At 47.9% G+C, this 26,791-nt stretch overlaps 1 pseudogene; it reads right to left on the reverse strand.

The window, feature by feature from the left end:
• Window positions 1–13,266: 13,266 nt before the first annotated feature.
• On the reverse strand, window positions 13,267–14,451 carry LOC120850322 (annotated as a pseudogene).
• Between the last annotated feature and the right edge of the window lie 12,340 nt (window positions 14,452–26,791).

Here is a 26,791-nt window from a genome sequence, read left to right on the forward strand (position 1 = left end):
TACGGGCCAAAGTCGCCAAACGAGTGCCAAAGTTAGGCTTCGCTTCCCGATAGTTCGGCTTTCATCTGGCAGCTACGAGCCAAAGTCGCCAAGCAAGTGCCCCTTAGGCTTCGCTTCCCGATAGTTCGGCTTTCATCTGGAGGCCACGGGCCAAAGTCGCCAAACAAGTGCCCAAGTTAGGCTTCGCTTCCCGGTAGTTCGGCTTTCATCTGGCAGCTACGGGCCAAAGTCGCCAAACGAGTGCCAAAGTTAGGCTTCGCTTCCCGATAGTTCGGCTTTCATCTGGCAGCTACGGGCCAAAGTCGCCAAACGAGTGCCCAAGTTAGGCTTCGCTTCCCGATAGTTCGGCTTTCATCTGGCAGCTACGGGCCAAAGTCGCCAAACAAGTGCCCAAGTTAGGCTTCGCTTCCCGATAGTTCGGCTTTCATCTGGCAGCTACGGGCCAAAGTCGCAAAACGAGTGCCCAAGTTAGGCTTCGCTTCCCGATAGTTCGGCTTTCATCTGGCAGCTACGGGCCAAAGTCGCCAAACGAGTGCTTAAGTTAGGCTTCGCTTCCCGATAGTTCGGCGTTCATCTGGCAGCTACGGGCCAAAGTCGCCAAACAAGTGCCCAAGTTAGGCTGCGCTTCCCGATAGTTCGGCTTTCATCTGGCAGCTACGGGCCAAAGTCGCCAAACAAGTGCCCAAGTTGGGCTTCGCTTCCCGATAGTTCGGCTTTCATCTGGCAGCTAGGGGCCAAAGTCGCCAAACAAGTGCCCAAGTTAGGCTTCGCTTCCCGATAGTTCGGCTTTCATCTGGCAGCTACGGGCCAAAGTCGCCAAACGACTGTCAAAGTTAGGCTTCGCTTCCCGATAGTTCGGCTTTCATCTGGCAGCTACGGGCCAAAGTCGCCAAACAAGTGCCCAAGTTAGGCTTCGCTTCCCGATAGTTCGGCTTTCATCTGGCAGCTACGGGCCAAAGTCGCCAAACAAGTGCCCAAGTTGGGCTTCGCTTCCCGATAGTTCGGCTTTCATCTGGCAGCTAGGGGCCAAAGTCGCCAAACAAGTGCCCAAGTTAGGCTTCGCTTCCCGATAGTTCGGCTTTCATCTGGCAGCTACGGGCCAAAGTCGCCAAACGAGTGTCAAAGTTAGGCTTCGCTTCCCGATAGTTCGGCTTTCATCTGGCAGCTACGGGCCAAAGTCGCCAAACAAGTGCCCAAGTTAGGCTTCGCTTCCCGATAGTTCGGCTTTCATCTGGCAGCTACGGGCCAAAGTCGCCAAACGAGTGCCAAAGTTAGGCTTCGCTTCCCGATAGTTCGGCTTTCATCTGGCAGCTACGGGCCAAAGCCGCCAAACGAGTGCCAAAGTTAGGCTTCGCTTCCCGATAGTTCGGCTTTCATCTGGCAGCTACGGGCCAAAGTCGCCAAACGAGTGCCAAAGTTAGGCTTCGCTTCCCGATAGTTCGGCTTTCATCTGGCAGCTACGGGCCAGTCGCCAAACAAGTGCCCACGTTAGGCTTCGCTTCCCGATAGTTCGGCTTTCATCTGGCAGCTACGGGCCAAAGTCGCCAAACGAGTACCCAAGTTAGGCTTCGCTTCCCGATAGTTCGGCTTTCAACTGGCAGCTACGGGCCAAAGTCGCCAAACGAGTGCCAAAGTTAGGCTTCGCTTCCCGATAGTTCGGCTTTCATCTGGCAGCTACGGGCCAAAGTCGCCAAACAAGTGCCCAAGTTAGGCTTCGCTTCCCGATAGTTCGGCTTTCATCTGGCAGCTACGTGCCAAAGTCGCCAAACAAGTGCCCAAGTTAGGCTTCGCTTCCCGATAGTTCGGCTTTCATCTGGCAGCTACGGGCCAAAGTCGCCAAACAAGTGCCCAAGTTAGGCTTCGCTTCCCGATAGTTCGGCTTTCATCTGGCAGCTACGGGCCAAAGTCGCAAAACGAGTGCCCAAGTTAGGCTTCGCTTCCCGATAGTTCGGCTTTCATCTGGCAGCTACGGGCCAAAGTCGCCAAACAAGTGCCCAAGTTAGGCTTCGCTTCCCGATAGTTCGGCTTTCATCTGGCAGCTACGTGCCAAAGTCGCCAAACAAGTGCCCAAGTTAGGCATCGCTTCCCGATAGTTCGGCTTTCATCTGGCAGCTACGGGCCAAAGTCGTCAAACGAGTGCCAAAGTTAGGCTTCGCTTCCCGATAGTTCGGCTTTCATCTGGCAGCTACGGGCCAAAGTCGCCAAACAAGTGCCCAAGTTAGGCTTCGCTTCCCGATAGTTCGGCTTTCATCTGGCAGCTACGGGCCAAAGTCGCCAAACAAGTGCCCAAGTTAGGCTTCGCTTCCCGATAGTTCGGCTTTCATCTGGTAGCTACGGGCCAAAGTCGCCAAACGAGTGCCCAAGTTAGGCTTCGCTTCCCGATAGTTCGGCTTTCATCTGGCAGCTACGGGCCAAAGTCGCCAAACGAGTGCCAAAGTTAGGCTTCGCGTCCCGTTAGTTCGGCTTTCATCTGGCAGCTACGGGCCAAAGTCGCCAAACAAGTGCCCAAGTTAGGCTTCGCTTCCCGATAGTTCGGCTTTCATCTGGCAGCTACGGGCCAAAGTCGCCAAACGAGTGCCCAAGTTAGGCTTCGCTTCCCGATAGTTCGGCTTTCATCTGGCAGCTACGGGCCAAAGTCGCCAAACGAGTGCCCAAGTTAGGCTTCGCTTCCCGATAGTTCGGCTTTCATCTGGCAGCTACGGGCCAAAGTCGCCAAACGTGTGCTTAAGTTAGGCTTCGCTTCCCGATAGTTCGGCTTTCATCTGGCAGCTACGGGCCAGTCGCCAAACAAGTGCCCAAGTTAGGCTTCGCTTCACGATAGTTCGGCTTTCATCTGGCAGCTACGGGCCAAAGTCGCCAAACGAGTGCCAAAGTTAGGCTTCGCTTCCCGATAGTTCGGCTTTCATCTGGCAGCTACGGGCCAAAGTCGCCAAACAAGTGCCCAAGTTAGGCTTCGCTTCCCGATAGTTCGGCTTTCATCTGGCAGCTATGGGCCAAAGTCGCCAAACGAGTGCCAAAGTTAGGCTTCGCTTCCCGATAGTTCGGCTTTCATCTGGCAGCTACGGGCCAAAGTCGCCAAACAAGTGCCCGTTAGGCTTCGCTTCCCGATAGTTCGGCTTTCATCTGGCAGCCACGGGCCAAAGTCGCCAAACAAGTGCCCAAGTTAGGCTTCGCTTCCCGGTAGTTCGGCTTTCATCTGGCAGCTACGGGCCAAAGTCGCCAAACGAGTGCCAAAGTTAGGCTTCGCTTCCCGATAGTTCGGCTTTCATCTGGCAGCTACGGGCCAAAGTCGCCAAACGAGTGCCCAAGTTAGGCTTCGCTTCCCGATAGTTCGGCTTTCATCTGGCAGCTACGGGCCAAAGTCGCCAAACAAGTGCCCAAGTTAGGCTTCGCTTCCCGATAGTTCGGCTTTCATCTGGCAGCTACGGGCCAAAGTCGCCAAACAAGTGCCCAAGTTAGGCTTCGCTTCCCGATAGTTCGGCTTTCATCTGGCAGCTACGGGCCAAAGTCGCCAAACAAGTGCCCAAGTTGGGCTTCGCTTCCCGATAGTTCGGCTTTCATCTGGCAGCTACGGGCCAAAGTCGCCAAACGAGTGCCAAAGTTAGGCTTCGCTTCCCGATAGTTCGGCTTTCATCTGGCAGCTACGGGCCAGTCGCCAAACAAGTGCCCACGTTAGGCTTCGCTTCCCGATAGTTCGGCTTTCATCTGGCAGCTACGGGCCAAAGTCGCCAAACGAGTACCCAAGTTAGGCTTCGCTTCCCGATAGTTCGGCTTTCAACTGGCAGCTACGGGCCAAAGTCGCCAAACGAGTGCCAAAGTTAGGCTTCGCTTCCCGATAGTTCGGCTTTCATCTGGCAGCTACGGGCCAAAGTCGCCAAAAAGGTGCCCAAGTTAGGCTTCGCTTCCCGATAGTTCGGCTTTCATCTGGCAGCTACGTGCCAAAGTCGCCAAACAAGTGCCCAAGTTAGGCTTCGCTTCCCGATAGTTCGGCTTTCATCTGGCAGCTACGGGCCAAAGTCGCCAAACAAGTGCCCAAGTTAGGCTTCGCTTCCCGATAGTTCGGCTTTCATCTGGCAGCTACGGGCCAAAGTCACAAAACGAGTGCCCAAGTTAGGCTTCGCTTCCCGATAGTTCGGCTTTCATCTGGCAGCTACGTGCCAAAGTCGCCAAACAAGTGCCCAAGTTAGGCTTCGCTTCCCGATAGTTCGGCTTTCATCTGGCAGCTACGGGCCAAAGTCGCCAAACGAGTGCTCAAGTTAGGCTTCGCTTCCCGATAGTTCGGCTTTCATCTGGCAGCTACGGGCCAAAGTCGCCAAACGAGTGCTTAAGTTAGGCTTCGCTTCCCGATAGTTCGGCTTTCATCTGGCAGCTACGGGCCAAAGTCGCCAAACAAGTGCCCAAGTTAGGCCTCGCTTCCCGATAGTTCGGCTTTCATCTGGCAGCTACGGGCCAAAGTCGCCAAACGAGTGCCAAAGTTAGGCTTCGCTTCCCGATAGTTCGGCTTTCATCTGGCAGCTACGGGCCAAAGTCGCCAAACAAGTGCCCAAGTTAGGCTTCGCTTCCCGATAGTTCGGCTTTCATCTGGCAGCTACGGGCCAAAGTCGTCAAACGAGTGCCAAAGTTAGGCTTCGCTTCCCGATAGTTCGGCTTTCATCTGGCAGCTACGGGCCAGTCGCCAAACAAGTGCCCAAGTTAGGCTTCGCTTCCCGATAGTTCGGCTTTCATCTGGCAGCTACGGGCCAAAGTCGCCAAACAAGTGCCCAAGTTTGGCTGCGCTTCCCGATAGTTCGGCTTTCATCTGGTAGCTACGGGCCAAAGTCGCCAAACGAGGGCCCAAGTTAGGCTTCGCTTCCCGATAGTTCGGCTTTCATCTGGCAGCTACGGGCCAAAGTCGCCAAACGAGTGCCAAAGTTAGGCTTCGCGTCCCGTTAGTTCGGCTTTCATCTGGCAGCTACGGGCCAAAGTCGCCAAACAAGTGCCCAAGTTAGGCTTCGCTTCCCGATAGTTCGGCTTTCATCTGGCAGCTACGGGCCAAAGTCGCCAAACGAGTGCCCAAGTTAGGCTTCGCTTCCCGATAGTTCGGCTTTCATCTGGCAGCTACGGGCCAAAGTCGCCAAACGAGTGCCCAAGTTAGGCTTCGCTTCCCGATAGTTCGGCTTTCATCTGGCAGCTACGGGCCAAAGTCGCCAAACGAGTGCTTAAGTTAGGCTTCGCTTCCCGATAGTTCGGCCTTCATCTGGCAGCTACGGGCCAAAGTCGCCAAACAAGTGCCCAAGTTAGGCTTCGCTTCCCGATAGTTCGGCTTTCATCTGGCAGCTACGGGCCAAAGTCGCCAAACGAGTGCCAAAGTTAGGCTTCGCTTCCCGATAGTTCGGCTTTCATCTGGCAGCTACGGGCCAAAGTCGCCAAACAAGTGCCCAAGTTAGGCTTCGCTTCCCGATAGTTCGGCTTTCATCTGGCAGCTACGGGCCAAAGTCGCCAAACGAGTGCCAAAGTTAGGCTTCGCTTCCCGATAGTTCGGCTTTCATCTGGCAGCTACGGGCCAAAGTCGCCAAACAAGTGCCCAAGTTAGGCTTCGCTTCCCGATAGTTCGGCTTTCATCTGGCAGCTACGGGCCAAAGTCGCCAAACAAGTGCCCAAGTTAGGCTTCGCTTCCCGGTAGTTCGGCTTTCATCTGGCAGCTACGGGCCAAAGTCGCCAAACGAGTGCCAAAGTTAGGCTTCGCTTCCCGATAGTTCGGCTTTCATCTGGCAGCTACGGGTCAAAGTCGCCAAACGAGTGCCCAAGTTAGGCTTCGCTTCCCGATAGTTCGGCTTGCATCTGGCAGCTACGGGCCAAAGTCGCCAAACGAGTACCCAAGTTAGGCTTCGCTTCCCGATAGTTCGGCTTTCATCTGGCAGCTACGGGCCAAAGTCGCCAAACGAGTGCCAAAGTTAGGCTTCGCTTCCCGATAGTTCGGCTTTCATCTGGCAGCTGCGGGCCAAAGTCGCCAAACAAGTGCCCAAGTTAGGCTTCGCTTCCCGATAGTTCGGCTTTCATCTGGCAGCTACGGGCCAAAGTCGCCAAACAAGTGCCCAAGTTAGGCTTCGCTTCCCGATAGTTCGGCTTTCATCTGGCAGCTACGGGCCAAAGTCGCAAAACGAGTGCCCAAGTTAGGCTTCGCTTCCCGATAGTTCGGCTTTCATCTGGCAGCTACGGCCCAAAGTCGCTAAACGAGTGCTTAAGTTAGGCTTCGCTTCCCGATAATTCGGCTTTCATCTGGCAGCTACGGGCCAAAGTCGCCAAACAAGTGCCCAAGTTAGGCTTCGCTTCCCGATAGTTCGGCTTTCATCTGGCAGCTACGGGCCAAAGTCGCCAAACAAGTGCCCAAGTTAGGCTTCGCTTTCCGATAGTTCTGCTTTCATCTGGCAGCTACGGGCCAAAGTCGCCAAACAAGTGCCCAAGTTAGGCTTCGCTTCCCGATAGTTCGGCTTTCATCTGGCAGCTACGGGCCAAAGTCGCCAAACAAGTGCCCAAGTTAGGCTTCGCTTCCCGATAGTTCGGCTTTCATCTGGCAGCTACGGGCCAAAGTCGCCAAACAAGTGCCCAAGTTAGGCTTCGCTTCCCGATAGTTCGGCTTTCATCTGGCAGCTACGGACCAAAGTCGCCAAACGAGTGCCAAAGTTAGGCTTCGCTTCCCGATAGTTCGGCTTTCATCTGGCAGCTACGGGCCAAAGTCGCCAAACAAGTGCCCAAGTTAGGCTTCGCTTCCCGATAGTTCGGCTTTCATCTGGCAGCTACGGGCCAAAGTCGCCAAACCAGTGCCAAAGTTAGGCTTCGCTTCCCGATAGTTCGGCTTTCATCTGGCAGCTACGGGCCAAAGTCGCCAAACGAGTGCCAAAGTTAGGCTTCGCTTCCCGATAGTTCGGCTTTCATCTTCCTGCTACGGGCCAAAGTCGCCAAACAAGTGCCAAAGTTAGGATTCGCTTCCCAATAGCGCGGCTGCCATTTGGCAGCTACGGGCCAAACTTGCAAACAAGTGCCAGAACTACGCTTACTGCTTTGGAGTTCGGCTGATGAGGTATTTGGTGTACGCGGGCGGTCTTCATCTTAATTAAATAGAAATCAAATTTTATTCGGCTGGCAACTTTATCTTATTTCGGGTGTCTCTTGATTTCTCCAACCCAAAGGTTGGCTGAATGTTTTGACGCGGCTGGACCAGGCTTTGCAAACGGAAATTGTGCCCGATGTTGTACTCGCGCGTAGGTACACACACCAATATCGGGACGAGCCATGAGACTGGTTCCACATTAAGGCGCGATCACGCCGGCGATGCGATCTAGTTGCGCCATAACTTTCATCGCAAAAGCGACCATCGCGGGCCAAAAGCGTCGAGATTTGAGCAGTCGCTTGCTGAGCCGACTTTTTGCGATGCAATCTAGTCGCTATCTAATCAACGGAGCTCGGAGCTAATCAACGGAGCTCGGAGCGAGAGTTTTTCAGAAGCGTCTGGCAAACGAAGGCGTTGGAATCACTCATTGCGCATGCCAGATTGACCATCTGTGATGCGATTTAGTCGGATCGCGCGACTGCTTACATACCCGTTGTGAATCCGACTTTACAGAAATTACTGCCATTGAGCTAGCACTGCCCGAGACTGATGTGCTCACGTCTCCGCAAGAGATATCATTATTAGGCGACGCACTGCAAAAACGAGCGTTGCTCTGTGCGTGTCTTGCATTGTGATTGAGCGCTGTCAAATCCTAGCGATAACAAAGAGCGGAAGCGACCGGGGCTCCGTGGCGCGGCTCCCGCATCACACTTGGGGAATGAAAATGAACTCCCAGAACTTGTATTATTTTAGCATGTATGTACTTTTTAAATATTTAGAAAGTGGAGACACAAAAGGGACGATACAGACAGGACAATCTTCAACTTCAACGACATTTATTTTCGGCTTCAAGCTCAAAGGCCGCCCGCTCCGTTCAAGTACGGGAAAGAAAAATCTAGGGGGAAGGAGAGGAAGCGGAATAAGTGTACGCGATCCCCCTGTCCACGGGGCCAGGTACATCGGGCAAACATAGCGATGCCTCAACAACCGACTCCGACAAAATCAAATGGACGCTGAAAGAGCTGCTTCGGATTCGAAGCACCCGATCGTCATTCACAAGAGAAAATGTCCCGGCTGCGCTCCTAATTTCGCCGGCACGACAGCCATGGGAGGCCACTGCGAGCGAGTCGGGAGAGAAGTAATTGAGGCCTATCGGATGGCGACAAACCCGCAAGACATAAGCACCCCTTCCATTTCGCTTTCAAGAAAGGAGATTATCGTTCTGGGGCCCACAATAGGGAGAATCCGAACGCTGACAGGCTAGGCAAGGCGACAAGGTCTCCGGCAGAAGCGGCCTTTCCTTTTACGCGTTGTTGATTCCCCTTCGACGTCGCCTTTTGCAAATCCTTCCCACCTACTTTTGTGTCTTCGTGTGGCTGTCAGGGAGCACGACAGCCGCTTTAAGCAAATCAAAAGGGTGGAGCGAAACGCGTGACCCGGCTTGACCTCAACGTAGGACGCGTCGGACAAAAACGTTTGGACGAGAATTCGTCATGTGACTTTCTCTGTCACGCTGATGGGATCTTTGGGCCTCTTGTTTTCGCCGTTTGCCTAGTTATAGAAATATGCGGGCCACGTAGGTTCGGTTTTCGAACTGCGCTCTTCAGTGTTCTGTTGCTTTCGTGCGTTGCAGACGCGGCCGTGTTTTTTCGTCGTAAACGGTCGCAATACGTGAATGCTAATTTTTCGGTAACAGCAATTTTTTTTTCACCGGAATTCGTGGAATTCTTGTAATGTGTTTGTTGGACACGCTTCGACAAAAGTGCTCTTCGCCGACGACGAGACGTCACGTCAGTTGAATGTGCGCAACCTTCTTTCTCGAATGTGTTTGTGGGGTGCCTGAGTTGGATCATGGATCTATCAAGGATTACATGATATCGCTATTTTATTAGTAAGTACACTGCAAGCATGCTTCTGATAGTGGTCCTGCTTTCCTCTCAATCTCCGCGGTTTTTTTGTGTGATGAGTTTTGCTTGGCATGAGGACAGTGTTAATTCTATTTTATAATTTGCTTTTCGTTTTACAGAGAAGTGTGACCTTTGTAAATATGTCAAAAATGCACTGTGTGTAATGATAGTGGGTTAATAAACTTCTGGGAGCGATCGAAAAAAAATTGTTTGTCGGTAGATGTGATTGGATATGCAACAAATAATATAAACGTACACATATCTGCATGACGTTCGGCCAATACGGAGCAGACGCATCGTAGAGTAGTCGTACAATATTGCGCGAACGCTAGGCCGGGGAAAAACAGCTGTACGGCAATATCTGCCGGATATCAAACGGTGGTGCAAAACTGGACAGTTGAGCGATAATGAAACCGACCTTCGGTCGGCAGTGGCACGATACGGCAAAGTATCGCCGTGATGCTTGGGAACGGAGGGGATGACATCTTACCATCGTGTTTCCAACGCTTATTTAATTTAATTATCTTCTGGGACGCGTGAAAGAGCACTTCCGTGACACACCAGAAACTTCTAAACTTGGGCTGGCCTCTCGGCTTTCTTTGCCACTTTTGGCACTTATTTGGCGCTTCAGTGGGTAGCCAAAGAAGAGCAAAACTTCGGCATGCCCCGCATCGCCAAATTAAGATTTACTGCGGCAATTATGGCTCAAGTCTGGCACTTACTTTGGCAGAACTGTGGCGTACCAGAGAAATGCCAAACTTTGGCGTGTCCAAAGTACCCAAATATGGCGTTGCTCTGGCAGTTATGGCTGAATTATGGCACCAACTTTGGCGCTCTTCTGGCGGACCAGTGAAACGCCAAACCTTTGCATGCCACGAATTCCCAGACTAGGATTTACTAAGGCAGTTATGGCTCAAGTATGGCACCAACTTTGGCGCTCCACTGTCGGACCAGAGCAACGCCAAACTTTGGCATGTCCGAAATACCCGAATTGGGCGTTGCTCTGGTAGTTACGTCTCTAGTATGGCACTAATTCGGCACTCCTGTTGCGGACCAGAAAAAAAGCCAAACTTTGGCACGTCCCAAATACCGAAATTAGGCGTTGCTTTGGCAGTTATGGCTGAAGTATGGCACCAACTTTTTTATTTTTTTATTTGAACATACGGTCAGCCGCCTGTTGCCAGCCAAGGCAGGGGTGGGCATAGACAGACACAAACAGAAATAGCACGATAACCTAGCACACAGCAAGCATACATGACAAATCATCGCTGATCAAAAAAAGAAAAAAATGTTCAATCATGGTAAAAAATAAATAAACAAAGTGGCATCGATTCACTTGACACAATCAACTCTCGAGCAAACGGTACCAATTGCGTGCACACACAGACATAAAATAATGCAACAGTAATAACTAATATACCTTCTGCAGTCAGCGCGAAAAAAGTTATTGTATCATTGCTGCAAATGATGACGCTGTGGCTGCATTTGTAACACTTTCAGGCAAACTATTCCAGTCATCAATTGTTCGCGTGAAAAAGCTATTTTTTAGACAGTCAGTTCTACAGAAAGGGACCAGAATAGTTTTCGAGTGCTTATTGCGCGTGTGCCTGCTTGAGTTGTAGTCCATGTACTTTTCGAATGACATGCGCGAAGAGTAGTGCACGATAGTATAAAGAAGCTTAAGACGATTTATCTTGCGACGGGTTTCAAGACGCGGCATTTTTGATATGTCGTATAATTTTGTAATTGAACTTTTTCTTCTGTATTTGTTGTACGCAAATCGAAGTGCTTTCTTCTGAACTCCCTCAATTCGGTCTACGTTGATTTTAGAAGTGGGATCCCATACCACGTCAGCATACTCCAGAACAGGGCGTACGATGGTGCTGTACGCTGCTATTTTTGTTTTTGGTGTACAGTGTCTTAGTTTTCTTTTTAAGATCCAGAGTTTCACCATCGCTTTCTGCACAATACATGCTACATGACTGTTTCAATTGAGTTTGGACGTGAGTATAACACCGAGATACTTGTATTCGCTGACAGTTTCTAAGAGATGGTTGTTGATGGTGTAGCTAAAAGCAAGAGGCGTTTTCTTGCGTGTGACACACATGTACACACACTTAGAACTGTTAAGCGACATCTGCCAATTCGTGCACCATTGCGTTATACTGTTTAGACAGTTACTGAGCTTTACCTGATTACTTCTCGAACCCACCTCTGAAAACAATACACAGTCGTCCGCATAAAACCGGCATTGTACGCTGTCATCAACAGTAAGATGATTTATGTAAACTAGAAAAAGCAAAGGCCCGAGCACGGACCCCTGGGGCACACCAGAAAAAACCGGGATAGTCGGGGACATCGCTCCTCCTATCTCAACAAATTGATGACGATTGCTTAAGTAAGAATCCATCCACCGCACGAGTCTTTCATTGCCTAAGAGAGTCTTAAGCTTTATCAACAGCTTCTGGTGTGGTACTCGATCGAAGGCTTTGGCAAAATCCAAGAAAATAACATCCACCTGGCCCCCTTATCAAGAACCTTTGCAAACTCATTTACAGTATGAAGAAGCTGCGTAACCGTCGAGAAGCCACGCCTAAAACCATGTTGCTGATCCGATATGAAGTTATTTGCCTCAAAGTGAGTCATGAGATGCTTGAATAAAAAAAGTTCGAGAACCTTGCTGCAAGAACAAAGAAAAGAAATCGGTCTATAGTTACACACTTGAAGCCTGTCACCGGCTTTATGAATTGGTATTACCTTTGCAGTTTTCCACTGATCCGGCACAGTAGCCTGTCCAAGCACATTGCTGAATATAACAAAAAGATATGTAGAGCGCCATTCGGCGTATCTTTTCAGAAAAGCGTTAGGGACATTGTCTGCAGACCACTTGATTTTTTTGTGTTTAAATTTAGAAGTGCTTCGAAAATGCCTTCCTGCGTCACCTGGACGTCCGGTGCTCCTATTGCTCTTTCCCTGTATTCGGGTGACCCGCCGTCGTTAATCGTGAATACCGAAGAAAAATAGTTATTGAATGTTTTAGCGATAGCTGATTTGTCAACAACTTCTCTTCCACATTCCTCAATCTTGCTTACGTGCTGTCTCGTGCCCTGTAAATGCCTCCAAAATTTAACTGGATCATTAAGCAGGAAGTTGGTCATTTTAACGTTGTAGTATTCATACCTGGATTTTTTATTAGTGATTTAAGTTTTATGCGCAGCACAGCTACCTTTGCTTTGCCTTTACATGTTTTGTTAAGTCTTTTTGCCTGGCGCTTTACTTGTAGAATCTCCCTCGTTACCCAACGACTACGCTGTCTAGTATTTGTTTTCCTGGTTGGCACAAAGCGTTCTATACACTTGTTTACAGTTTCTTGGAAGAAATGCCATAATTGGTTTATATCACAGTTAGTGCAGTTAGATAAATCGGAAAACCTGTTGAAGGACAACTCAAGAAAATCTAAGATACTTTCGTCTTCTGCTTTGTTGAAGTCAACTTTCCTTACCTTATTAGGTAGACGGTTGGGGATTAAACCTGTACAGTCTAACACTATCATGCGGTGATTTGATATTCCATCTACAACTGCACAATGGTTATCTGCAACGCACAGAGTATTAGAAACAAACACCAAATCAAGGAGAGAACTGGTGGTTTCAGTAACCCTTGTGGGACTCGTTACCATCTGAACAAGGTTGTTTGAGAATGCTAAATCGATCAAGAGTTCGATGTGGCGACACGCTGACATTGAGGTCATTGTTTCCCAGTCTATATTTGGAAGATTAAAGTCACCTCCCAAAATTATATTTCTGTTGTGTTTTGACTCTTTATGCACAAAATCGTGTAAGTCTTTCAATGCCTCAGTGTCAGCACAAGGTGGCCTGTATACCACACCCACCAAAATACAGGAAGATAAAAGCGACACTGTCACCCACAGCGCTTCAATGGGTGTGGTATTACGCAGCACAGAAAATTCTATTCCTTCTTTCAGAACTATAGCCACCCCTCCCCCTTTTGAAGAGCGATCCTTCCGTATAATTTTGTGCGTTGGGGGAACGATATCGCAATCAGAAATACTATCACTTAGCCAGGTTTCGGTCATCAACAATATGTCGGGGTCGAAACTAAGAATAATGCTTTCCAAGTCGGTCGTTTTATTGACAATGCTCCTTGCATTCAGGTTTATTACTCGAAGTTTCGTGCTAGTTGTACAAACTGCCCCTTGCACTGCAACTTCAAGAGGAGGGGGGAGTATGTATTTCCATGCGCTAACCGTCAGACAGGATTCTGACGCGTGGTAGGATAGACAGGAACTCTCGTATTTGCAGTATCATCCCACATGAATACTTGTCCATTTATTTCAATTTTATCGAAAGAGAGAACGACTTTGTCTCCATTCTTTTTTAATTCCTTAGCGCTGTCCCAGAGTTTTCTCCTAATCTGCTGGACACGTGGCGAGAAGACCTCAGAAATACTGAACCTTTAAACGCCTGCAGCTGCTCAGAACTGCACTCTTGTCCCTCTCATCGAGAAACCTTAGGATAACTGGTCGCGTTTTGTTAGCGACCTTACGACCAAGCCTGTGTATCTTTTCAATTCCAGAGGCGTGTACACCGAGGATATCCTCAAAAATTTCTCTCTTAACACAGTTTTTCAACCCTTCATTGCTTTCATCTGCTGTCTCTTTAATTCCATAAACAAGTAGATTATTGCGTCTGCTTTTGTTCTCCAGGTTGTCTACTTTGCCGAGAAGAAAATTAACGTTCTTTTCAAGAGACACAATAGTTGTCTCAAAGGCTGCCACAGAAACCGCCATATTGGACAGTCCATCTACTCTGTGTTCGATTGTTGCAAGTCTAGCGTTAGTTTCCGCAATCAGTGCATCTGTAGCAGTTTTTCCCACCTTTATCTCCTTCACGTCACTTGCAATGGCCGTAAGATGCTGCATTAAATCCTCAAGGGTGGGCCCCGGATTGGTTTCTACGTCGCCGCTTAGCATCAACAAGAGACTAAACAGGTCATGGCACACACATAACACTCTCCAAAGTGACCGTGGGCACGGCAACTCTAAAAGACACACATTGTCGCTTCGGTAAGAACATGGAGGGTACTCGTTCCTCACCTGCACGTAAAGTGTAAGCGGGTTTTTCAGCGACATAGCTTTGACGGAGTCACCACTCCCACTGTCGTTGAACCACCTTGATTGCGGCTTTATAGCTGGTTGAGCCGAGGAAGTGACCGTTGATGTTTCCGGTCGCGCATGCCCAAAGTGCAGAATCGGAGCGTGCTCGATAGTTGCCGGTAATCGCTGGATGATGCAGGAATATCCCAGAGAGTGATGACTGGGAGCTTCGCCGCTGAGTCGGATGTTGCTGTTCCTCGTGCACTCGCTGGTGCATGAATAGCCGAATAAACCGCCAGGATCTGCACGTAAAGTGTAAGCGGGCTTTTCAGCGACATAGCTCTGACGGAGTCGCCGCGCCCACTTTGGCGCTCCTCTGGCGGGCCATAGAAACGCCAAAACTTGGCGTGGCCCGAATTCCCAGATTAGGAATTACTATGGCAGTTATGGCTGAAGTATGGCACCAACTTTGGCACTCCTCTGGTGTACCAGACGAGAGCCAAACTTTGGCATGCCATAGGATCACCCAACTAAGGCTATAGTTAGGTACCGTACTTCACTGATGAGTGCCATGGTGCAAAAACCTAACTGCGCCAAAGTTGGGCCCTTATGTTTGCCAGACGTTTGCCCAAGTTGGGCATTCCTCTGGCGTGCTACCTGGGTATGAACTCTTTCTTAAGATAATACAGCTCCGGAGGACGTATGGAATTGACCTTGGTCCAAGAAACTTTGGTTGAGCATCTTTATTCACGCAACGTTTCACACGCAGTTCTTCAGTTCTCTCTGACCTTCAAAGGTGGGGTCGGGTTTCTGCAGTAACCTTGTGAGAGTTAGGGTTTCTGCACGCACATTGTGTACTTCCTTCCAGTTAACTTGAAAGTCCTGAAGCCAAGCCCTTCCCCATATAGGAGGTTCCCTATTCTTTACAACTAAGATTTTTTGAGGCTTGATTGCCCGTTGTACCGCATCTCCACTTGAACCAGTCCTTCTTGAACGATGGGCTCGCCGATCCATGGCTTCAACGTTATTCCCGAATGTTCAACTGGACGTTTGGAGAAATTTATTGAAAAAATTCCAGATTGATCACAGTCACGGGTGAACCTGTGTCGATCACCATCTCAAGAGCTTCGTTGCAAATCTCCAGACTTATTGTGATGGGTTTCGGGTAGCTTTTGTCGATGAAGTAAAACGTAGTTTTGTCTCCCTAGTTTCGTGTAGTGGCATGTTTGGTAAAGTTTGGATTATCCTTTCTTCTTGAATCTTGTTGATCACTTTTCCTGCTGTGGGAGACCATTTAGAAGTGTCCTGTTCTTCCGCAAATTTCACAAGTATTGTTCCTTGTAAAGCCGTTTTCAGGGTCGTGATTTTGTGCCGCAAATGTGACATTTGCGGCACAAAATCCTACTTCTACGATATTTTCCTTTTTCTTCGCTTGCATTTTCCGGAATTGACCTCTCGTATTTCCGCCATTGCGCCAAGCTACTGACATTTTGTTGGGTCTTGGTCTCGCTTCTTATTTACATCGCATCCTTAATGGCTACCTCCATGGAAGTGGCAAGATCCACCGCTGCCTTGAATGTTAGCGTCGGTTCAGCCAGTAGCTTTTCGAGAACGTTTCCGTCCTTAATGCCGTCACTGAGCCTGTCGCAATGTCGGTCGTTGAGGGAAACACTAAAGTTCCATTGCAGTGAAAGCTGTTTGAGCGCCGCAACGCAGTCTGCGATGGTTTCGGATTCCAGCTGCTTCCGGTGATTTAATTTGTAGCGTTCAACCGTTTCATTGGGCGTCGGGTCGATGTGGTTCTACACCAGTGAAACGATCTGTACGTACGTCTTTGTGCTTGCTTTCGCAGTTGTCGCCAATTTCCGTATTAGTCCGCACATTTTTCGTCCGATGATATAAAGAAGAACATCGGCTCGCTTTGATTCCGCAATGTCGTTCGCAGCGGAGAACGCTTCAATTCTTTCAATGTACGAAGACCATGATTTCGATATCTGACTGAACTCTTCAATTTTCAATTGAAGAATAGGGCGCTTCCCATACTGGGAAGGGTATTGCTTCAGGACATTCAAGTAAGTGAACCTAAAGGGAGTACACAACGTGCGTACAGAAACAAAACTTTAGGTTTGAGATGGGGCGTCAATCCCGTTACCGTTGTCTTCTTTGTTCCGATGTCGCTGAGATGTTTCTATCCGTCTTTGTTGCGTGAGTTCCATCCTCGTCACTATTATGATGTACCGGTTGATTTGGGATAATGCAGAAATGTATTTATTTAACTCCTTAGTTTACAATTGTCTGGTATTACGAGAAGCGTCTTTTCTGGTCTGCGACCGCGCCCCGTCTGTTGCTTCCAGGCGTCCCGTTCTCCTCCATGGCTCGCCGCCCGACTCTCCCCTCGGGTGTCTCCCGTTGCTTACGTCGTTGTTTGGGCTCAATAGGTCGTCTTCACTATACACGGCGAACATGTACGTAATACGTGAAAAAATCTACCCCTTAAAAAAAAAATTACGTTTTTACAGATTCAGCCGCTTAGTTGGCTGGCGCGTCCGTGCTTGTCTTCCGAGAAAAGGAGGGCTTCTCCTGTGCATCGGTCACGTGTTTCATTAAGCTGTGCGACAGGCGAGTCTGGAGTGCCTGCCTTCAGTGTTGCAGAATCATTCTGACTGTCTTGAATTGTGGTTGGAAAGTTGTCACTGGAAATCGGAGGCGGATATAAACAGGCACGTAATACCCGACAGTGACCATTGTTTACCGCGGTCGTTGAGACATCCTCATCCCCGCAATGATATTTTGGGGCTCTACCCAGGAAGTTAAGACACGAACAAAAGCTACATTAAACCTAATTACCAGGATTCTCATTTCGTCGCGAAAGCAGAGCGAAAAGAAGACGCAATCAGAGGCGGTAGTGTTGGCAGGGACCCTAACAGCCTTGGAGATGTCGTTCGTAGGTGTGTTTTTCCCGCTTCCCACCGTTGTTCCGCGGAAGAGCTAACAAGATTACCGCAGGGGCTGAGGGGTGCTGAGCTGACACACCGACCTGGTTCGTTCAACTGCTGCCCAGAAGCGATGTGGGAATTCCGGTACTTAGACCTCCTGAGCTTAGAGGTGACCGCCTTTTAGTTTAGCCAGTCAAAAAAGTAGGGGGATTCTAATCAATAGGTTAAATAAGCTACGATACTTGAGAAATAGAGAGAGAGAGAACGAGAGGTAGAGAACAACATTTATTTGAAACACCTCCAAACACAAAGTCAAACACAAAGTTCGAGCCGAAAGTTCTTGGAGCGCGCTGATTGGACGTCGCCGAAAAAAAACGCGAAGTCATTGTCGTGATAGCCCAATCGGTGCGCTCCGTCAACTTCGAAACCAACATTGTGTTTGACGAGTTTAGAGACCCAAGTCTCAGTCGTCGCAAGGAATTACGATCGAATAAAAAACCTACTCGGCGAGTTGCAGCAAACATACTACCGCTACTTGTCGTTAGAGGGGTACTCCGACAATTTCTATAGACACCCCAAGCAACTATGATTTCCGAATCACCGGCCTTTACCCATTCCGGTAAGTTATTTAGTATCGCAAAATTCAGAGCAGCAATTGTGATATAGGCAAGTGAAAATGGCGCCAAAACAAACAATCAAATATACCTGCGCTTTTTAGTGCCGTGACATCAGGTGAAGGCAGTCTTGCGGGTCAAACGGGCAGCCTAAAACTTGGCTATGCCGAGCATTTTTTCAAGCTACTCAGCGAGTGCTGAAGCGAGCTTCCGAAGCATTCATTTGGCACCATGAAACGGCTTTGAATCTTTTAAGATGAAAGTCTATAGTCCAAAAAGTAAACCCATGCCTTTCCCTGACATCCTCTTTTCATTGCTTCTAGTAGAGATTTTCACTTTAAAAAAAAAGTTGTAAGGACCAAACATGTAAATTCAATAACGTAGCAAAGAAACTAATTTTGGCCCAAAGTTTGGGTTATAAATTCAGCGATGCTTGTGGGTCTGTTTAGGAAATATTGAGGCAAACCATGGACTATATAGAAAAGGCCGGAACACCCTCTTAATACAGTTTCTGGTGTACGAGTGCTGTGCCATCTGCTCGACGCTTCGCTTTTCGTACAACGCCTGTCCGCCTCCGCGCGTTTTAACGAGAGGACAGGCCGGCCTAAGCTTCTTCGGGCAGGAGAGTTCGCCACGGCAAGTTCCTGCTGACAACCGCTAGTTCCTCTCCATGGGCTTTTCGGGGTGCTTTGCCACATCATGAGAGGAGTAGCAGGAACTTAGTCGAATCGTCACTAGATCCTCGGACTTGCATTCATTTATTATTTAAGTATTAAACCACCATAATTTTCATGTCAATGCTCTCCTCTTGTTTTAACCTAACGTAAACGGCGGCTTGGTAGCAGGCGCATTCGCATAAGGGTTTCTAGCTTTCTGCTTTGCCTGGTACGCCGCCGTGTACGCTCTCGTTTGTGCAGGTGTCTCACATATGAATGTTTTGTATTGATTTGTTTTGTAGTGATATTGCACGATTAGGACATGTATTTCACTGCATTTACGCTGTGCTTAAGGGACACTGGAAAAACCTATGGATGTTTTTAAGGCATAAATAGAACAACTTTCTTGTAAATATTTTTTCAGAAAAGCAATTTTGTTTAGCAATATTTACGTGGCGAGACGCAATTTCAGTGGGAGTAGCACTGCTCTAGGCTCCTCAAATAGCGAAAGGCGCGTAGCTAGCTAAGCACGTTTTCTCGGCTCTCATTGATTGGAGAGATGATTGACGTGTTAAATGTTAGTCATAAAATTGGTTCTTTGAGCCGGAATCGTACTTTATCGACAATAATTAATGTTTGAAAAAGAGTTTTGTTTATTTTCATTAGAGCGAGTCCTTTTGCCTTCACCGACGCGTGTGGAGAAAGATCCCCTAGTCGACCAACTTTGCAGTCAACAACTGGCATATGTACGCGGCGTCAGAAGCATCGGGGAGCATTGTGCGGCTGCTTATTTTCGTAGTGGGGTTGGCCTAAGCCTAGAGTCCAACGTAAACTATTTTGCTTAATCGAGCCTGATTTGTGCCTTTCCGAATATTGATCAAAAATAAAGATGATAGTTCTCGAAAAAGCAGCCGCGCTTTTTAGGAATCGTGCAACCGTCGTGATTGCGACCATGGTTTCCATACCCGAGACGATACCTACACGTTAAGAATTCGCGAGCCATCTGGTTGAAGGCAATCGGGTGTTCACCTAATATTAAATGTATCCAGATGTGTTTCATTAATTCCACTTCGAAAGCCTTCGAAAACAAAAAGTCTTGAGTTTTCAAGCGCATGTGGCTTACCAAAGCAAATATTTTTACGTCGCAATTTAATTGTGCGTCATGACGCTCTCCCTCCTTGCTCGCAAGTACAATGTGGACAGCGCCTCGTCCTGTGTGTTCTCTCTTTCCTGTCCGTGTGTTATCCACGCTGTTTTTCAATATGGATTCATACCAACTAGCCCAACTTTTCATGCTAGTAATCGGAAAGGAAGCAAGTAAAAAAACAGCACAAAATACTGCATATTCATTTTGTTGATTTCTATCATCCTCTTGTCGCGTTTTACCGCACGTCGACAGACGCTGGCACATGCTTGTATTCGAATGTAACTCGTGGATGATGGAACGCTAGAACGACTCTTTCATCGTGGTGCCTTGTGAGCTTCGAAGTTGTTTTATATGGATTCGCAATAGAAGGCGATGACCGGCGATGGCAGTCACCGACCCGCCACGTTCTTGGCCGCGTATTATGGCCGCTGCAGACGACAATAGACGGTGGTAGAATAGCAGACGATGCCAGGGGCTGACGCGCGTGTGCTTGCACGAATACCAGATGGTGTCACACGCCAGACCAAACACAGCGGACATCACCATAAAGAGGCACTAGGGTTGAGAGTGTGTTCAGCCAAGCAGCCAAGGCTATCCGGTAGTAATGGGCGTGGCCACCGATCTGCGGGCGCGGCTGAGAGCGGGCCTTGACCTCCACATAAATAGTGCCTAACGGTAAAAGAATTCGCGTAAAAATATAGTTTTCTTGAAGAAACCAAGAAACACATATTAGTCACAAACATTTGTCACATTGCATCACTTTAAAAAAATTATATTTTTTTAAGTTCAGTGTTTCTTAAGGTACCCTCCATTAATAAAACAAATGATCACAGCTACTGTAACTGCGCGACTTGTTTATTCTGCATCCGTCAAAGCTGATCGCGCTACACTTTCTTGGGAATTTGAAATGCTCGGTGCTATAGAATAATAACAATCAGCGTAATGATGCAAAAACGACGAATTGAGAGATTTCAGTCATCTCCATATTGTGTTCTACCTAAGGAATACAAACACTTCGTTCCATGTTTCTCTTGCACAATAAAAACTGTGCGAAAGGATCCTTTTTTCGTCAATACCATAAGACGTGAAACCTTAATTTACTTTTGTTGTCTTGACAATATAAATGCCCATTAAAGTATGTTTTGGGTTCTTAAAAAAATCCCTGATGGGGTCAAATCCGCAAACTTGAGGTCAGGAAAGTTTCAGCAAAGCGGAAAGGGGAGGGGGGGGGGGGGTGCGTAAAGGCACAGCCTTTTCTCAACCTCTCAGGTTTTACTATACCCACGTGCCGCTCGAGAAGCTGGCTCAAAATCATGCATGGGACGCATTTCTTAAAAGCAGGTTGTGTACCTGTTGTGTTAGATCAACATATTCATAAACAACGCCCTTGGGGTGAAAGGGCGTTGTTTGTGTGGATTGCAGGACCTGAGTGAGAAATAAAATAAGACCGAAAAGGAGTAAAATGGCGCTAGTGCACATAACAACCGTAATTCGTGGCCGCAGTGTCGCCTTTGACGAAAAAACATTAATCGTCACTCGGTGTGGTCATTAGGAAAGCAAACGCAAAAAGGGTAAACCTAGAACGACCATAATTGCGGGAAGGGACACTGAGGAGCACACCCCCTCGTCTAATAAAAAAAGTGAACCGGACGAGGTGAAGGGAAGGAGATGGCAAGCGATAACGAAGATGAGAAAGCAAAAGCAGCTTAGGAATTTAGGGAAGAGCACCTCCCTCTCTGAACCGCTAGAGCCACACGTTAGCTGAGCCTACCTTTTATGGTCGCTCGTATCTTCCGCCCATGGAGTTTTCTGGAGGTGCGTTCGGGTCGATGTTCAGCCTAGCGGGTGTCTATTATTTCGAAACGAAGGAAGTGTTGTTCGCGAAGGAACAATACTGGAATCGACATAGGCTGGTCCTTTTCAGAATTAAACGCTAAAGAGAGAGAGTAAGAGTTTGGAGATGAAGAAACTGTGAAAGCGAAGCGGAATTAAAAAAATGCATTATTTCTTGTTTCATATAAAAAAAAAATTTTGGTTTGTGGAGACAAAAAAAAAAATTAAAATGAAAGAGTTAATCGCTTTGCATGAATTGACAAAGAAAGTTGAAAAGGAATAGGGAGGTTTTATAGAAAACTCAAGAAATAGAAAATAATTAAGATAAATGGGTGACAGAATGATAAAGACTAGTTTGTGGGACGTCCAGAAAGACAAATACAAAAATCACTAAAAGGCAGACATTGTACAACATTGGAAAAGAAGAGGACATAAGAGGCAAACAGACGATAGCAGGGGGTCAGCATAGATCTTCTTATCTGCTTTTTTTTTTTATGAGCTTTCTATGAGTCCGTTTAGCCGTGGTTTCAATCACTCTGAAATCTTGCCTCCCGGCAATCACACCGGTTCTGTATTTTTTTCTTTCTCTTTACACTTTTTTTTCTAGGATATTTTTATCAAAATGTTTAATGGTCGCAGGGCTCACTGAGTGAAAAAAAAGGAAATGCTTATTCATGTAATGAATAGATGACAAATTTACTTTAAAAGTATAAAACCTTCACTCTTAATTACTTCGAACAAAATTGATTGACGTATTTAATTTAGTCAAGAAATGAATACTGTACAAAGGTAAGGTTAATAATTTATAGTCGCCTTCTAAATATAATTTACATACATACTCTAGAAATAACCATTATTTTGATTTTGATTATTCAAGAAAATTAGACCTTCTGTATACGTTTAAACAGGTGCTTCCACTAAGCGTTTCTGCCTCTAAGCTTTACCTTACCTAAGCATTTACAATATAGTAAGCCTATCTATCCTAGTGTCTCAAATTTTAAAACAGGTTGACTTTCGTAATATAGAGATGAAACTGTTAATATGTAGTTCTAAGAAAAAAAGTCTTTTGCACTTTTCAGTTAATCACTTGATTATAATCACCACGATAGAGGAAACAATGGCAAAGAAAGCATTTTGACTCGTCACTGGGTTCCTGGTCTGGGTACGAGGAGAGACTGACATCGTTTGTCAGGGTGAACCATGTACCAGATGCCGACAAGGCTGACGCCTTCTTAAGCCTAATTGGGCCTACGAAGTAACACCTTCTTAAGTCGCTGACAGTTCCCGTATTACCAGTAACGAAGTCACTAGCAGAGTTGACACAGTTGCTGCGACACCACCTAGAACCAAAACCCTCTATTATCGTGGAGCGGGCAAGGCTTCATCACCGTGGGCAGGAAGAAGGAGAGACTATAGCGCAGTTCGTCGCTGCGTTGGTGAAGCTCGCCGAGACATGCGACTTTGGTTTATTCTTAGACGAGTTGCTACGCAACCGTTGCTCCAGCTGAGATCACTTCTGGGAGCCGTAAATTATTACGGCAAGTTCGCCCCGCAGCTAACAAGTGTAGTGACCCCCCCCTTCTACAGGCTGCTACACCAGGATGTTCAGTGGTCTTGGGACCAGAAGTGTAACGAAGCGTTCAAGAAAGTCAAGGAGCTTCTTACCTTTTCGAGGGTGCTTGCGCACTACAACCCAAAGGCACCATTGCAGCTGGCATGGGATGCATCATCCTACGTCGTAGGGGCGGTATTGTCTCACATTGCGGAAGATGGAACTGGTCAACCGGTGGCATACGCATCACGTACCCCCACTTCAGCTGAACAAGCTTATAGTTAGTTGGAGAAAGAAGCCTTGGCTTTGCTCTTCGGAGTAAAGAAGTTTCACTTTTACCTCTACGGTCGCAAGTTCTGTATCGTGACAGACCATAAGCCACTTCAAACCATTCTGGACCGAAGACTGGTATTCCGAGACTAGCGGCAGCTAGACTGCAAAGGTGCGCAGTAACACTATCTTCATACAATTACCCGCTGGTATACAAGCACTTAGCGGAAAATGCGGAAGCGGATTGTTTTTCGAGACTGCCTGTGAACACACTTGCAGAAGACGCTGACGAAGATGAGTCTTTTTGCTAACTGCGGTGGCTTTCCCAACCTGTATGCAGCCGAGACATTGCAAAAGAAACTGTTCGAGACCCTCTGCTCAGTAGAGTGTTGGAACATGTCCTGAATGGTTGGCCGTCGTACATGGCAGATCCCGCGCTGAAGCCGTTTTTCCAGCGTAGCACAGACCTATCAGCGCATCAAGGCTGCCTTTTGCTGGGACTAAGAGTCGTTGTGCCGGAAAAACTGCGACATCTGCTTCTGGAGGAGATCCACGAGGGACACCCAGGGGTTGTACGTGCTAAAGAGCTAGCCAGGAGTTACTTCTGGTGGCCACCCGTGGACACCGATGTTGAAAATTACGTAAAAGCCTGTGAGCAGCGCCAGCAGCAGCGTAACCGGCCAACGCAGGTTCCCTTGCACCCTTGGGCGTGGCCTACAAAGCCGTGGCAGCGTGTCCACATCGAATACGCGGGGCCCTTTAGAGGTGAAATGCTGTTAGTGGCCGTGGACGCTCACTCTAAGTGGCCGGAGGTTTTCGTAATGCAGTCAACATTATCGGGTAGCACGATTGAAAAGCTGCAAGAACTGTTTGCACGTTTTGGGAGTCCGGAGACATTGGTTTAAGACAATAACACACAGTATACGCCACAGGAATCGGAAGATTTCATGAAAAAGATTGGCACGCGCCATGTGTTGACAGCACCGTATCACCCGAGCACTAACGGGCTGGCCGAAAGGTTCGTGCAAACCCTCAAGGCTGCTTTACGTTAACGAGTGGCCACCGAGTTTCTACAACAAACTTTGAACAAGTTCCTGTTGAACTATCGCAACATTCCTCATTCAACAACGGGGCAACCACCAGCTGTTTTGTTGTCGGGGCGATGCCTCCGCACCAGGCTAGTAGTTCTTAAACCTGCCATAGACGCCAGGGTGGCAAGGCATCGGTTCTGTCAGGCGACACAAAGAAGGTGCCGGGCACAAGTGTTCCAGGTCAACGACAAAGTGCGGGTGTTGAATTTCCAACCAGGGAACAAATGGTTGAAGGCCACTATGCTGGCCAGAAGTGGACCAGTCTCTTACAAGGTGAAGGTACAGCTTGATCATGGTGTGGCCATCTGGCGCCGTCATCAGGACCACATCCGGCATGACACAGACTAAGAGGAAGAGGTACAAAGGGCACCATTTCCCTTGCAGGAGGGCAGAGTTGATGCTTCATTTCCGCCTTCAGGCCCATCAAGCCCAGTGAAGCTGACAACAGGACCAGCTGCAAACACTCAAGCTGGCGGCAGCACCGTGGGGCAAACACCGGTGACTCCAATACGTCGCTACCCAAGAAGAGTGCGCCGTCCACCAGAGCGCTACTCACCGAACGTGTGAACTGGGACTGGGGTGGGGTCTTAGAAATAAGTGTGGGGGTATGTGGTGTTTGACTGATGTCCCTTTCTGGTCTGACAACCCTGTCCGACTGGGAACGTTGGGCCGGCACCCGGATGAAGAGAACATTCTGGATTGTCGTCGTGGGGATAGGTTGTAATGTAGCCGAGCAGGTTAATCATCGTTAATATCCTGTCATTAATAAAGTGTTGCACCTACCAATGTGCCTCACTTATCCAGGACCACAACACTAACCCAGTCCAAAACGTGGTTTAAGACTGGACGCATGCGCAGTGGAAACGACGCTATTTATTTTTGTATGCTATTCTAAAACTCGTTAATGCGTGGATGTTGCAGACAATAAAAAGTGTGTTTTGTCGTCTGCAAACATCATAAAGTGTTAGTATTGCTCAAAGGAATCGCCGTACGTTTCCGTCTGCGTCGCGTGCTCCAAGCTGCACATGTGCGTCGTCGGCACGCGCCGATTTAAGACACAGTTATGGCCACGCGCACGCGCAGTGTGGAACACGCAACGCTAACGCAAACGTAGACTGATTACGTTTGTTCCTATATGCAACTCCAAAACCCACTAAATTGAAGCTTTTTGTAGACGGCAAGCATGAATCTCTTCTGAGCATGCACTGCGAATAGTGCACTCAGCTATGGCGTCTGGTGAACACACCTATCTCTACGAGACACTTAATGCGGGTGATTGCAAGCCTCTCTTTACTACGTTGTAAATTCTTTAATAACACCAATATTCAAATTAAAGCGCCTTGAAACATTTGTGCGTAGTATAAATAACAAAAACAACAAGAGGCGTTTGCTTTTTGTTTCTAGAACGTTGGTCTGCGACCTATCGTTCTATGTCGTGGTTTCGGGACTGAGCCCCGTTCTATATCGTCTCCTCGCTATCAGCTCTCAGCTCCTACCCCCACTCTGAGTGGAGGGTTCTCTTCAACGCGCGTCCGAGCGTGTGATGCAGTTTGGAGGCCCCGTCGTTCTTTTTGCCGTCTCGGCGCCGATGCTTGTCGCTTCCGAGCAAGTCCTTTTTGCCGTCTGTCGCCTCTGCTGCTGGGACTTTCTCTCCGTTCCATTTTTTTTGTTTTCACCTTTTGTTTTCTACTACCTCCCTTTTGTCTTTCCCTCTCCCTCTCTTCATGCCGCAATTCTCACAGATAACAAGATGAAACTGTGAAATAGAGAAAGTGAGCGGTGAAAAGAAGCAGGAAATTTAAAACAAGCCTCATTGAACGGAGACAAAGAGGGAAAGGGCGAGATAAATAAGTTAGAGCAAAACATAACACGAGAAGGATAAGCTGTGTTAAAAGGGAGACATAAGATTACCAGGCTTCAGAACATGACGAGAGATCATTTGAATAAAAGGGAGATAGAATAAAAATAATGAAAGATGAAATAAAGATACAATCGAAAGAAATGATGGGCTAAAGAAAAGTTAAAAGAATGAATGACCAAACTCGAAGTGAGAAACAAAAAGAAAAAGAGCGAAAAGAAAAAAAATCTAAGCTAGGAGGAAACAAAGTGAGATATAACGACTAAAATACAGAAAAATATTTACTAAGGAAGATAATACGGTAGGAAAGTAAAAGAGAGAAAGATCAAGAAGGCATAGAATACAAAGAAGGCATAGAAGGCAAAGAAAGCATAAAAAAAAAACAAGAGAGTGAGTGAGGGTAAGACATATTGACAAAGGAAAGTGTATTTCCTGTTCTGACTTATCTGCATGCCTAAAGCAGAACTAAGACGAAAGAGTGTTTGTTTGACGCACGTAGCCGACTTAAGCGTAAGCCGAAGGAATAGCAAAAAAAAAATATCGACACGGAGATCTCGCTTTCTTTCGCCTTGTACTCGCGGTCCCACGGAGCCAATGACAGACACGGGAATGCTCTTAGGAGACTCAAGGGGCCACAAAGTCCCAGGACGTTGGCGTCGCCGTCGGATGGCGACAGCAACAGCCGACGTAGGTGACGCTTTTCTCTCCAATTCATGAAGGG

The sequence above is a fragment of the Ixodes scapularis genome, unplaced genomic scaffold, assembly GCF_016920785.2.
Source record: "Ixodes scapularis isolate PalLabHiFi unplaced genomic scaffold, ASM1692078v2 PGA_scaffold11__112_contigs__length_91849675, whole genome shotgun sequence".
Taxonomy (NCBI): domain Eukaryota; kingdom Metazoa; phylum Arthropoda; class Arachnida; order Ixodida; family Ixodidae; genus Ixodes; species Ixodes scapularis.